Source organism: Crocodylus porosus, unplaced genomic scaffold, assembly GCF_001723895.1.
Source record: "Crocodylus porosus isolate Cpor-Errol unplaced genomic scaffold, CroPor_comp1, whole genome shotgun sequence".
In the NCBI taxonomy this organism is placed as follows: Eukaryota; Metazoa; Chordata; order Crocodylia; family Crocodylidae; genus Crocodylus; species Crocodylus porosus.
The window spans coordinates 9818091-9830907 of record NW_017728928.1 but is presented as its reverse complement, the minus strand read 5'-3'; positions in this window follow the sequence as shown (position 1 = coordinate 9830907).

Genomic DNA, 12817 nt, shown 5'->3' with positions numbered 1-12817 from the left:
GTTCAACTTTTCCGTTTCAAATCCTCTGGAGTCGGAGAAAGAGCCATCGGTTCTAGAAAAATCACAATGTACCTACTTAAATGTCAGTAGTTCAGGGGGCAGTCAAGGCTCTTTGGAGCACGGTATTTGTGTTTAAGGACTATAGACTTCGCAGCTCATTCCAGTCACGTAGGTTTTTTTTTTGTTTTTTTTTTGTTTTTTTTTACAGAAGCTATAAAATCCAGGAAATGTGGATTTATGGCCTATAAAAGGCTTAGTTAGAGCTCTGACCTACTAGGTTATGTAACTTTACTTCTTATTGGCCTTGGATGAAATTCCTATTCAAGCAACCCCATTAAGCTTATTTTGTAGCATTCACTTTATATAGGCAGTGTTAAAAATTCAACAATGTTAATCATTGGGATTATTTCAAAGGGGTTTTTTTTTTTTTTGGAGGGGAGAAGTTGTAGACTTGTTTTCTTAGGTGCAGTGATTACTGGAGAAACTCAGTTTTCTCTTCTTAAAAAAGGAGGTTGGATCTACTGGGGAGAAAAATCTTTCTGTGTTCTGCCGACCGTAAACACGTACCGTTTGAAGTCAGAGATGGAGCAAACTAGTTTCCTCCCCGAGACCCCAAGTCTGTGTCCACGAGAACAGAAAAACCAGCCCACCCAGGAACACGTAAGGCGACTACTCTAGGGGTACAGTCTATTAGCTCAGAATTCAAGGGCTGGAACCCAAGTATGGGGGGAAATATGAAGAAAAAGGGTATTTTATAGAAGAGCAACCACAAGCGAGAGCACTCAGTGCTAACCAAGCAGGTGGAGAGAGAACTGCTCCAGTCAGTGTTAGTGATAGGGCTTGGCTCCCCATAGGAATGACTACAAGTCTGGCTGCAAGATCTCTCCCCGTCCCGAACGGACTCTGCTGATTGACAGACCTGGAATACTTGGGTCTGTCCTTTGGAGCGCTCTGTTTATGCAACAGAAAAAAAAAAATAATTCTTGATCTCACTGAGTGCACGAGGTGCAGTGGCTGGCATGTACCACCAATCTCACATGGCTCTAGGGCTCACCTCTCAACGGTATTAAGATTAAACGTTACCTCATCCCTTCAAGGCCCTGCACAACTTTGCCAGCGTCTAAGTTCAAGTATCTTGATTCTTACTGTCCGGCTTCCATTTTTGACGCCAGCTGTTTCTCCTTAATTCATTTTGCGCCTCCCTGCAGTGCAGCTCACCCTGAACCTGCCTGCTGCAGGGGTCCAGACACCCCCTGACAAATCTCATCCTGCCTACAAACCTGCCTTGTTTGAGAGATTTTTTCCTACAGACATTTTTCCTCTGCAAGTTGTTTGAATTATTCATGTCCACTATTTCCTTATGCTTCAGTTGCTCATTTCACCCTTCCAGCTTTTGTTTTGAGGCTTGTATTTAGGATGTCTGCTTCTTCCATCAATCATCCAGCCCCCATAGCCTTCCCTCTTTCAAGATCTCCCAGAGCGTTCTCGCTCTGAAATGCCCTCCCTCGGTTCTCCTGCCCAAAAGATTGCAGCTCTTAAGTAACAGCACATAAAAAACTGGGTAATGCAGCACGCAAGTGATTGGCACAGTACAGCTAAGCAGGGAACAGAAGGTTTAAAGTCAGCAACAGATAGAGAAATGGAATAGAAAATCCTTCATCTAAGTGCTAAGTGCAAGTTACTGCCTATTTGTTTCTTCTGCTTTCAGATCTAAATACCCTGTTTCAGATGCTTATCGCTCAGCACTTCAGGAAAACGAGAGATGTTCAACTGAACGCAGGTCTTTCACCGTGATTAGGACAAGGTGGGGAGGGGGCGGGGGGGGGTGTAAGACCAAGGCCTGAATCTATTCCTGCTTTTGCTACTAACTCGCTACAAAACCCTGGGCAAGTAACTAATCTGCTTGTGCCTCTTTCCCCCACCTCCCATTCTGTAAATTATTCTAAGCCACTTACTGTGAAACGCGCGGAGATCCTGCAAGAGGTACAATACAACTGCCGGACTAACTCACACTTGCACAGAGATCCACAGGCATGAAAACAGCACCCATTAAGGGAGGTGACACTACTGACTCCAGTGACTGTAGGTGCGAGGCCCATCGTACAACTCAGCCCCGTAGTTGGAGCCCAGCTGGGTTTTTTTGGCTGGATGCACGAAGACCACAATTTTTCTGCAGACACGCACTGACTGTGTCACCACGAGCAGGTACACTAGAGCCCTGGGTCTAATACAAACACATATCCGAACAGACCATGCACGCCTTGCATCCTAGCCAAAACAGGTCATACTTTGAATGATCACAAACTGCTTTTGAATGAGCTGCAGACCAAGATTTACATAAATCGCATGGCAGATGGCTTCAAACCAATACATCTGAGAATGTCGCCATCTTTTCACAGATGATTCACGGCTGGAAAGACAGACAATATTCACTGAATAGATGATTTGTTAACCCTGTTTTCTTTAGATTCGTAAGAACTTTAAAAAGGTGTCTAACTTGGGTGCAAGTCATACTCCAGACAATTACTGAAACAAAACATACAATATGAACAGACAGAGGAAAAAGGAAGAAACCACAGCCTAATAAAAAAGATACACCTCCAATCTAAGCACTGGGCTTCTCCCACAGAAAGACAAGTCGCTTCTCAGCCTCTTGTCGGCTCAGATTAAGTGTGCCCTGAAGTTCACTAAACTTAGCCTTAGCATAGGCAGAAAGCATGAAATAGCAGAAGAGCCAAAAGGCTAAAGAACAAGGCCTTAAAAAAAAAAAAGCAGCCAAACTGTGGCTTGGCTCATTTATGCTCCGTGTGCTCAGTAATCATTCTGATCTGACCAGCCTTTAAAGCCTGATTTTTCTCAGCCTGGTTGTAGCCTTATAATTTATGACATCTAGATACCAGCCTAAAGCAACACTGTGCAACCAGTAAGAGCTCCAATCCTGCATCCGACTGCTTTGGGCACAAAGAGAGCTGGAAAGTCTGTTTTAATCTGGTAGTGGCTTGGAAGTGAATTGCTATTTCATTGGCAATATAAGCTGAGCCAGTGCTATTGAAGTTCCTTTAAGGGCTGGAGATACTTCTTTAGGAGGCACTCTGATTTAATTCTCCCTCTCCTTTATCTCATCTGAGATTACACCTTACAGCACTTTTTAAAAAAAGGCACAAAACTGGAACACTTCCTACATGAAAGTGTCACTGTTAGGCTAAAATATGATTCCCAGCTCAGGTGGAGGCTTGTTAAAATCTATTCTTTCCTCCATAAATTCCCTCCACACTTCCTATTTTAGTGTTTGAAAACACTAAATTTAAACACTAAACTGAGCTGGACAACTAAAAGCAAGGGCAACATTTGCTGCCCTGATCTCCTTGGGGGAAGCCCTGCAAAGGCAGCCCAGAGAAGACTCCGCAGAAGCAGCTGGTAGTGGACCCTATGCAGAGCCTTTCAGAGCAAGGCTGGGGAGACTGGCAGCAGGACAGAGCCCCTGGGGCAAACACCTAATGTGAATATGCTGCACTTGCTCAAAATGCCATTTGCAACAGTGGGATCTGGCCCAGTAAGATGCCAGGCTAATGGATTTGTGCAGAGTTGTGCAAAGACACCCAAGTAAAGCCAAGGCCATTGCGTGGTTGAGAGGGCAGGCTGTGAACATGCAACCAGACCGGTGAGGGGGAAGCCTATGTCCACAAAGCCTGCCCGCTGTTTGCTTTGCTGACACTGCGGGCTGGTGGCTTGTTCAGCTGGTCAGGCTGCAGGGTGTATTTTAAATGAATAACATGCCAGATTTTGCAAACAGGACAGGGCAGAGGTGGGGAGAGAAGGTGGCAGGAGGAGGAAGGGAAAGGCCAATCCCGCTTTTCACCCTGCAATGTCATCGCAATTTGTGCAGATTGGTGCCAGTCTGGGACTAGGGATCCCATTATGCAAAACACATGAGGGAGGCCCAGGGAGAAAAAAACAAGGTAAAATTCACTGCTTGAAATCAGCCAGAATTTAAAGTGGGGCTTTCCTCATCTAGACCAGAGGGCTGTAGTGACATGGCTACACTAATTCCCAGACTTCCCTTGAAAGGCAAATTCCCGCTACAGGTAAGTGATCTGTCGAGCTGGGGAAGTGATGAGAACTACTTGGAAAGGCATTGGTTTCTGTCAACTAGCTTAGCCTTTTTGCTCAGGTTTCCTCCCCTCCCCCTTCCTTAACGAGAGCCCAGTTATAGCCCAAATGGCATTCCATGGTTTTCACTATACGAAGCTCAGTAGTTGGAGCAAGGAAATGGGCGGCTGGATTTCTCAGCGACAGCACTGACGGGCCGTGCCCCATGGCGTAGGCACGTCACAGCCGGTGCCGCAGGAATAGAGGCTGCAAAGAGTCAGCTCCAGGATCTGCACTGCCAGCCATTTGAACACAAACTGGCAGGGAGAGCGAAGGAAATGGCTGACTCTCCACTCACCACTCGCTGCAGTGATTAAACCGTGACTTTAACCCAAAGTCGACATTTTTGACTTTATTACAGATCAAGGTTGCTATGGTGAACTGACCTTTTAAGCACCCTGAAAAGTTCAGCAATTTGGCTGAGAAGCAACTCCTCGACGCTGCTTGCAAAAGCCAGTCATCTGACTTGCTATTTCGAGCTGGCAGCAGGGCAATTTCTCAGCACACGTTCAACTCGGAAGGCAGCAAAACCCTGCCGCCCTCCCCCACTCCTGACCACCGAGCCGTCCCCCTGTGCGCTCGTATTTTATAGCCATGTTCTTGTTTGTGCAAGTGCCGGGCGCACGCTGGTTGTTGCGACACCGACCGTGGAGGCCATAAACTCCGTCGGATTTGAACGTGTCAGTGACAGAAAACAAGGTGCCGTAATTGGTGGTGTGCAGTGAGGATAGAAACCCCAAACTGAATCCAAATAGTCCCTAATCGCCTTCTTCGCCTCCTGAGCTGCACTTGTGTCAGGGCACACAACTCCCCACCCCAATATAACCCTTACTGTTGCCTTTAAAGCAGAACACGGACATGACGTATCCAAAATCATGAGCCTCTTACTGCCCCTCGTACACCCACTCATGTAATATTGTTGGCCACCAGCAGTCACTTGGCTTTGTTCAAGCTAATCCAAGATGGGGTCCCCACAACCACCCTGAGCTTTGGAGATGGGTTGATGCAAAGTTTTGCGGCGTCTGGGGTTTGGGTCAGACCCATCACCAAGTTATTTATAGAAATGAAGGCTTTTTTTTTTTCTCTGGATTGGATTCAAGTGGCCAGGGAATTTTCAACCAAAGATGTTTTTCATCAGAAAATGCTGAGTTAAAAAGAACAATATGTCCGCAGAAGCATGCTGGTTTTGATAACATTTTAAATGAAAGGGTTTCTTTAGTCCTAGATGACCTCGCCCCACTCAAGAATAACGAGTGATCCAAGGAGTAAGGTAAATGGCTGGGATGTAGACACCTGAGGACAAGTCTCTGTTTTCCTGATTCAGAAAAGGGACTTGAGCCCAAGTCTTCTCTTCCATGTGAGGGCCACCCCCAAGGAACTGCTGGCCACTCCAAGGTGTTTCTATATCATGTTTTGTTTTGTTTTTTACTCTATAAAAGCCTTCCAAATACCATATTTCTCACATACAACACTCACCTTTTCCCCAAAAACCAGATAATGGAATTTGGAGAGTGCATTATATGTGGGCATTTATGGTAAGGGCAGGGTCTGCTGCTTACAAAGTGACACCAAAATTAAACTCCACAGCCATCCGCTGGGAGAACAGCAATGAGCAGGCGCGGCTCCCTGGCTGCTGCTACTGTTACCTACTGCAAGGAAATGGGTTCATAGTTTCATAGTTTCTAGGGTTGGAAGGGACCTGAGTAGATCCTTTTGTCTGACCCCCTGCCATGGCAGGAAAGAGTACTGGGGTCAAACGACCCCAGCAAGGTGCTCATCTAACCTCCAATGGGTTTTTTCCCTTCATTCAGCCTTTTAAAAACAAAATGCATGTTACATTCCAGGGCATGTTATATGTGAGAAAATACAGCATCTAGTTTTCATCTTCCTGTACAACAAAAGTAAGTCGTAAATCCTCTTTTTTCCCCACCCACAAACAAGAATTCTCGTTTCCCAGCAAAACCTAGTCAAAAAACCTGTAAGCAGAGTTACCCTGGATGTACGCTATGGCCATGTCCACATGAGCATGGATGTTTGTTTCCCCGGGGACAAGCAGCAGTGGCACACCTTGTGCTGCGGCTACTTGTCCCCAGGGAATGCCTCTGGAGAGCAGCAGGTTACCCCAGGTGGGGTAGGGGAAGCTGGGGCCAGTGACTGTGCTGGCCCCAGCAGCCTGACCTGGGGTCCTCAGGGAGCTTCAGCAGCAGTGATCCAGCTGCTCAGAGCCCGGCCTGCAGCTGGAGTGTGGCTCCAGCTGCCCATGCTCCAGGTTTGGAGGTGCACGTTGCCCCATGTGCGCTGCCCCACTTTTTCTTACACAAGTTTTTTTGACTCTGGGCTCTCCCAGGTTTAAAAAACCCCACCGCGCTGCTATGTTGCCTGAATATATGGTGTGTGGCCCCATAGACGGGTCTGCAGCGCCACATACCACATGGCCACACTCATCTGGACACGGCCTATGAGGCTTCTTGTCAAAACAGATGGTGAAACTGTTTGAAAAGCCTTTGAATCTGCTTCTGTGGAAAGAACAGACACCCTCCTCACTTTCTGACAGGTCCTGGTATTCTTTCCCATCATCTTGCCCATGATATTATTCCAGCCCTAGCACTGTGTGCACTGAGAGGTGCCCAGAGTAGGAAGATATCATGAGCCCCCACGCGGTGTGGAGACTCGGGCTCTCCTCCTGGCAGCAGCACTCCGACGGGAGAGGTCCGAGGTAGCCGCAGTTCCCAGGCTGGGCGCTCCCAGGCTGCAGTCGCTGATCGTCAACATATCATGCATGCAAGCAATGGGTGGTGACCTGGGGAATTCTCCTCTGCCTTAAGGTCTGACGTTCTATTTTAAGAGGCCCGTCACCTTGGAAAAATGCAGCTGTCACCTTAAAGTTTTCTTGGGCAGTTCGGAAAAAGGACAGTTATACAACCTTGCTCAGCTACTCATATCCCAGCTCCTTCCTCTCCCGTCTTTAGTGAGGCAGCATCATCTAAGTGGCAGACCGCAGAAATGGGAATTGGAGAGCTGGCTTTTTTCCCAGCACTGGCACTGGGGCTTCCTTTCCTTAGAAATTGCTTCACTTCTTTGCATTTCCATTCCTCGCCTGTCAAATGGGAATGATGCTACTTACCAGCTTGCATAAAGACTCTGGAATCTCATATATAAAGAAGTCCCCATTTTTCCATTCCCTCTGGACTTTTGCATAGATCCTCCTTTTAAAAATATGTGAGAACTTTTTGCTAGTGAGCACCCACTCAAAGCAGTATTTGAAAGCTGAGTCAACCCTACTCTAATGATTTTGTGTATGACGTTCAATTCACCTCTCCTGAGACTCAGGGCTTTTCATTATCTATTGGGCAATTTTGACAAGAATTCAATTTTCCCCTGCCCACACACACATCCTGCTGTTCTCTCTTCAAAAACACCACTTATCTGCCAAGAAAAGCCCTCTACATCTAGTCCCCTTCAGTCAGCCTGTAACAATGGTGCCCCAGGTTGTTCCTGAGGGATTTACTCCTGGGCAACTTTACATTTGAATCTTCTCTCCCCGACTCTGCAAGGCCATACCTAAATATGCTAATAACAAAAGTGCTGCCTCCCTGGAAAGGCTCTGCCTCAGACCTGCATTCAGCATCTCCCTCTGGGTTTCTATGTAACAGATTTTTCTCCAACCCTCCCTCCTTCCTCCCTCCCCAGGGAACTCGTCGCAGCCAAAAACACTACTCAAAATTGTAGAGAGGGACAGTAAATGCTTTTTTAAATAAAGTTCAGGGAAACTGCAGATTAATTCCACTGGCTGCTTGGAGTTTCCAGTCCAGCTCCCACAGCATACCACATAGGCAGAGAAGGACCCGAAAGAGGTGGAGCTGCGCAAAGTGGCAGTATCTTGCAAAGAGATTGGCACTGCCAGCAGGCCAGCTCCCTGAACCCAGACATCAAAGTGTCTAAGTGCTTTGAAAACCTTATCACCCCTTCAAAGCCAAATGTATCTTCTCCTACCAAAAGTTGCTAGAGGGAAGCAAGTGCTAATACACCCCTTGTTTTGCAAATTCTTCTTTGTCATTGCTGGCCTGTTGCAACCTAAACAGTAGACAGACTGCATGACTGGAGGTGGTGGAAGAAGGCCTGACAAGCAGCAACGTTTTGCAGCAGGGAAAGACCAGATGGAGCTAAGAAGCTGACTCAATTCCAGGACAGTCTAAGCTTGATGTCATTGCTCAACCTAGAAATTAAGGCAGTTTTCAAAAAGCAATGGTAAGACACATTTAATTAAGGGCTGCTTATAATGTAAAAATATCAGGATTGGAATAGCATCTATGGGTGTGGACAGATGAACACACCCTCTGGTGTCATTCACCTCAGGTTTGTATTGCAGGGCCTCAACACTGGCAGGAGCATAGATGACACATCAGGGGTACATGGGGGGCATGTGCCCCCCCCCGATTTCTGCACAGCAGGGATGGAGGCAGTAGCAGCAGCACGGAGTGCCTTCCCACTGTCAACACTTACATGTCATCACTAGGCAGGAGAATAGATAGCAGCACAATTGTAGCTAAGCAAATTGTCATAGGGGGTGGAAGTAGACAGATGAAACCTAAACCGCTGTTACTTAGATCAGGAAGGTTTTACTCTCAATTCCTTCAAGCCTCAGTCTCTGCAGGATTAAGCAAAGCTATCCTGGTTTAAGGGTTTGTGTCATCTTTCCACTAGTACTTTTACGCTTTGGTAATGCTGATTAGATTGGTGTAAATGTTTCGTCACCTGCTTCTTATGAGTGGCAGTCTGGCTCGACTCTGACTCTGCCCCTTGGTAGCAGATACTTCTCACTCTCGCTTTCATGAGGCCATGTATGTCTTAGACAATTAAAACATCCTTGGAGTTTAAATAGGGATGCAGAGGCAATAAGCAGTGTGCTGAGGGTGACGGGCAGCCAGGAAACAACTTCAGCTGAGTGTTGCAACCCCACAACATGAATAATTTTTTTTTTTTTTAACAAACTTTTGTTAAAACTATAGATGAGTTCTGCTACCTTCCAGGTGCACAATTTTTTTTTCCCTCCCCAGGAACGAGCCTGCTTTTTACTTGGGTGGGAGACCGTGTTGGGATACTGTGAGCTGTACGTCGGACAGTCAGCTGCCACGGTGGCAGTAAAAACCTGCTCAACACTGTAAGGATGATTTTATTAATTCAAAACAACCAAATCTGAAGTGCGGTGGCAGGAACTTTGTCCACCGAATGCTCCTCCTCTTTTCTGAGACAAAGTAAGGCAGAAAATTGGTACCTTTTAACTTAGTGGGAGCTTTGCTGTTACCTCAGCAGCACAGCATCTGATTTGGGGTAGCTGGTCCATTGGATTTCCCCCTGGAGCATGAATGCAGATGGAAACCAGGAGCAAGGCTCTTGTTGAGGATCCATCACAAGACAGGTGCTGTGTGCCAAAGGATTCTAGAAATGTACTGACCACAAGCAAGGGCTGTAAGAGTAGCTTACCTAATCCAACATCAGTCACCAGGCTTTATTCTCTCCTCTGCTCCATTATTTGGCAACGTGGTGACTTTGGTGCTTTGACATCCTGCTAAACCTAAAAGTCCTCCCAATCCGGAATAGCAGAATCCAAGGCAATTGAATCTGTCTTCTGGGCTGCAGCCACTGGTGGGAGGGGACTACGTTCTCTCTCCCTTCGCTAGAGGACTCTGGGTGCATCTACATGTGCATTAATGCATTTTTCCTAATGTGCATTAAATGTAGTACCTCCAATGTGAGGAGTGCTCTCCAGGTATATTCCTCCGCTCTTTGCTAGGTAACAGCTCCGTTTTCATCTGACCTAGATCAAGTAAAGAGTTTGTGTCGTATCGCTCTGTTGCTACGTCGTCTGTCCAGCTGGTCCAACTTGAAAGGGGAAAATTTACTGCCTGGACTCAGGCCTGTTCTTCAAGGGACAGTGCTCAGTGGAAAGGAGCACCACCAAAGCTAAGGACCTCCTGGCTCTCAGGAAAGCCCCCCTCTGCCCCCCAGCTGCACAGAAGCTTCAAAAAGGGCAGTTAACAGAGAAAGCTCAGAAAGCTGCCATAGCTTGAACCTCCTCCAAGAAAGCATGGCACAGAGGAGGCCCTCACTAAGCAGGTTCAGCTCTATTGCACCTGGCGGCCTCTGCCTCCACTGCATCTTGATACAAGAGCCACTGCCTGCTTCCATGAATCCTCCATGGGCACCTGTGGCTCTGCATCCAGAGCTTTGCCAAACCACCTACTCAACTCCTCTCTGGAGAGCAGCTTGTTATTTCCTGTTGCCTGAGCAGGTGACCCGGATCAGTGAAAACCACCGCTGGGGTTTTTTAAACACTTCCATCCATTCCTCAGCGGAGGTCTCCCCCAGCACAGCCAATCGAGGACGGGTTTTTTTTCCCCTCACAAAAGCCAATCTGTAATGGCACATACTTACTCCAAGAAGTGCTCAAGGGTTGCTCCCCCGCCTGCAAAACCGAGTCCGCTGCAGCCTGCTCAGCATTACCAAAACCAAGCTGAGCATCTGTTACCATGAGAAATCATCCCCCAAAACTGGGAACCGAGCTCTGCCTCTGGGACACCAGGGCACTTCAGTCTGGGTGTAACCAGGGCAGCACTTGGCCCTGAACTGCCAGGATTTTTGTCCCTTCAGTGCTTCATTGCACAGGGAGAAAGGGACACAGGTGTTTAATGGGGAGCAGCTACACCCTGCATTGCCTCTCTTCCCCTTTTCCTCCCTTCACTGACTCAGGCTCAGGGAAAGGGGATGTGGCTTCTGCTGCAGATGAAACGACTACAGCTTCTCTACAGATGTGTGCATCTGGCACACGGGTAGCTTTGTCCTTGCCAGCGAGGTGGGGCGGGAGGCACAAACTGTTCCAGAGAGAGAGAGCGAGCGCCCCAGTTAGAGAGTTCCTTACTCCTGCCTCTTTCCCAGCAGCCTCCTGTGCTGAAAGGTGGAAGTGAAAAGCAGACGTGGAATCTGGGAAGTTTTCTAAATTTATCATTTTTTTTTTTTTCTTGCAAACCCAGAACTTGTGAGGCGCTCAGCAGAGTAGCAGCCCCAGGCACAGAGCCTTTTTGTCTGCAACAGCACCATGAGCTGAAGAGGGCAGCTGCCGTCAGGCAAAGTAGAGCAAAGATTGCTCTTCTCTTGCCATGGAAAACACCTGCAGCTTCACAAATTCCTGTACCCGAACCTGCAGCTTAATATTGCTGTGGTGGAGGAGGAAAAGGAAAGGAAGATTAGGGCCAGGCTACCATAGCCCTTCAAGAGTGCTGGCTTCCTCAGCCGCATAGCAGCTCTGACTTGCATCAACCCTGCTGCTCTTAAAATGGCAGCTCTTCTTGCAATAGTGATGAAAAGCACCAAAGCCAAGGTGCCCCACGGTGCTCTCAGTGACACTGGAAAAGTAACAGAGCCAAGTGGGAAGCATTTCCCACTGCTTGACTTTTAAACCTGTGGGAGTGGACAGAGCCAATCCCAGGGGCGTGTGGGGCCCGAAGCATATCAGCCTGTGCAGGGAGCAAGGGGTAGTGAGTGGCTGGAGCGTGGAGTGGGACGGGGGTGGCGAGTGGCCGGAGCACGGAGCAGTGGCGCCCTCGGCACGTGCCAACGGTGCTGTCCACGGGGCCTCTCAAAGCACGGGGCGGTCACCCCAATTCACACCTCCCCCCCGCCAAGGGACAGCTCTGGGAGTAGAATCCAGGAGAAATACTAGATTTAGGACTAGGCAAATTTTCTATCAAAGCTATTTTTTCAAGGGACTCTTCCCCCCTCCCCCCTTATTTTTTGACCAAAGAGAAATTTGTCATGAAAAGTGTTGGTTTTTCCTGTGGGAAACCTCTCACTGGAAAACCAGGAATCTGAAAGAAACTCGTCCTAAATATTTGTCCGTGCATCTCCTATCACAGTGCCCTATTGGAATTGTAGGCTAGTTATCTCTTTTCTCCCTTAGCTTGTTGGCCCAACCAGAAAGCATCTTCTACGATGCTCCCTGGGACAAGGTCTCCCATAAGGAACTTCCTTGGAGAGCAGGTGGGCAATGCATCATGGCACACAATGCAACTGGAGAGCTCAGCCTATAATGAAGGAGGCATCAAGGCACTGAAATCTTGGGGCATTTCAGACTAAATTGCTTAAACTCTATTAAAACCTCCCCCACATTTTCTATAAGAAGCCATTCCCTTGCTCTCTCTCCCTCTACCTCCCAGTTGGCTGTTGGGGTGCACTTTTCTCTCGTATAGGAATGCGATTTGCTTCCTGCCAGGGAGGATGGTAGGTCTTTACCTCTGTACAGTGAGTCTTGCTATAGAAAATGCACAGGAAATGAAACGAGGGCACACAGGGGAATGAGGGGTGGGGAGTGCATCCCTGTGTTCTCCATACTCTGACCATTAACGCTGCTGCACTGCGGAGGGGTTGGGGGGATGCAGCAAAGGGGTCTGGCATCTATGCAAAGGGACCTCAGGGGAGAGCCACGCTATGTGATGCCAGCACAGCTGGCTTGTTTGCCGTGGTGGTCACGCTCGGCTGGCTTGTCAGTACAAGGAAGAATGATGTAATGGATCTGGGGCAGACTCACAATGAGGAGGAAATGTGTAGCTAGGTTTGGCAGGTTCAACTAACCATGCCCGTTTTTGAGGAAGCCAATTGTCTGGCCAATTTT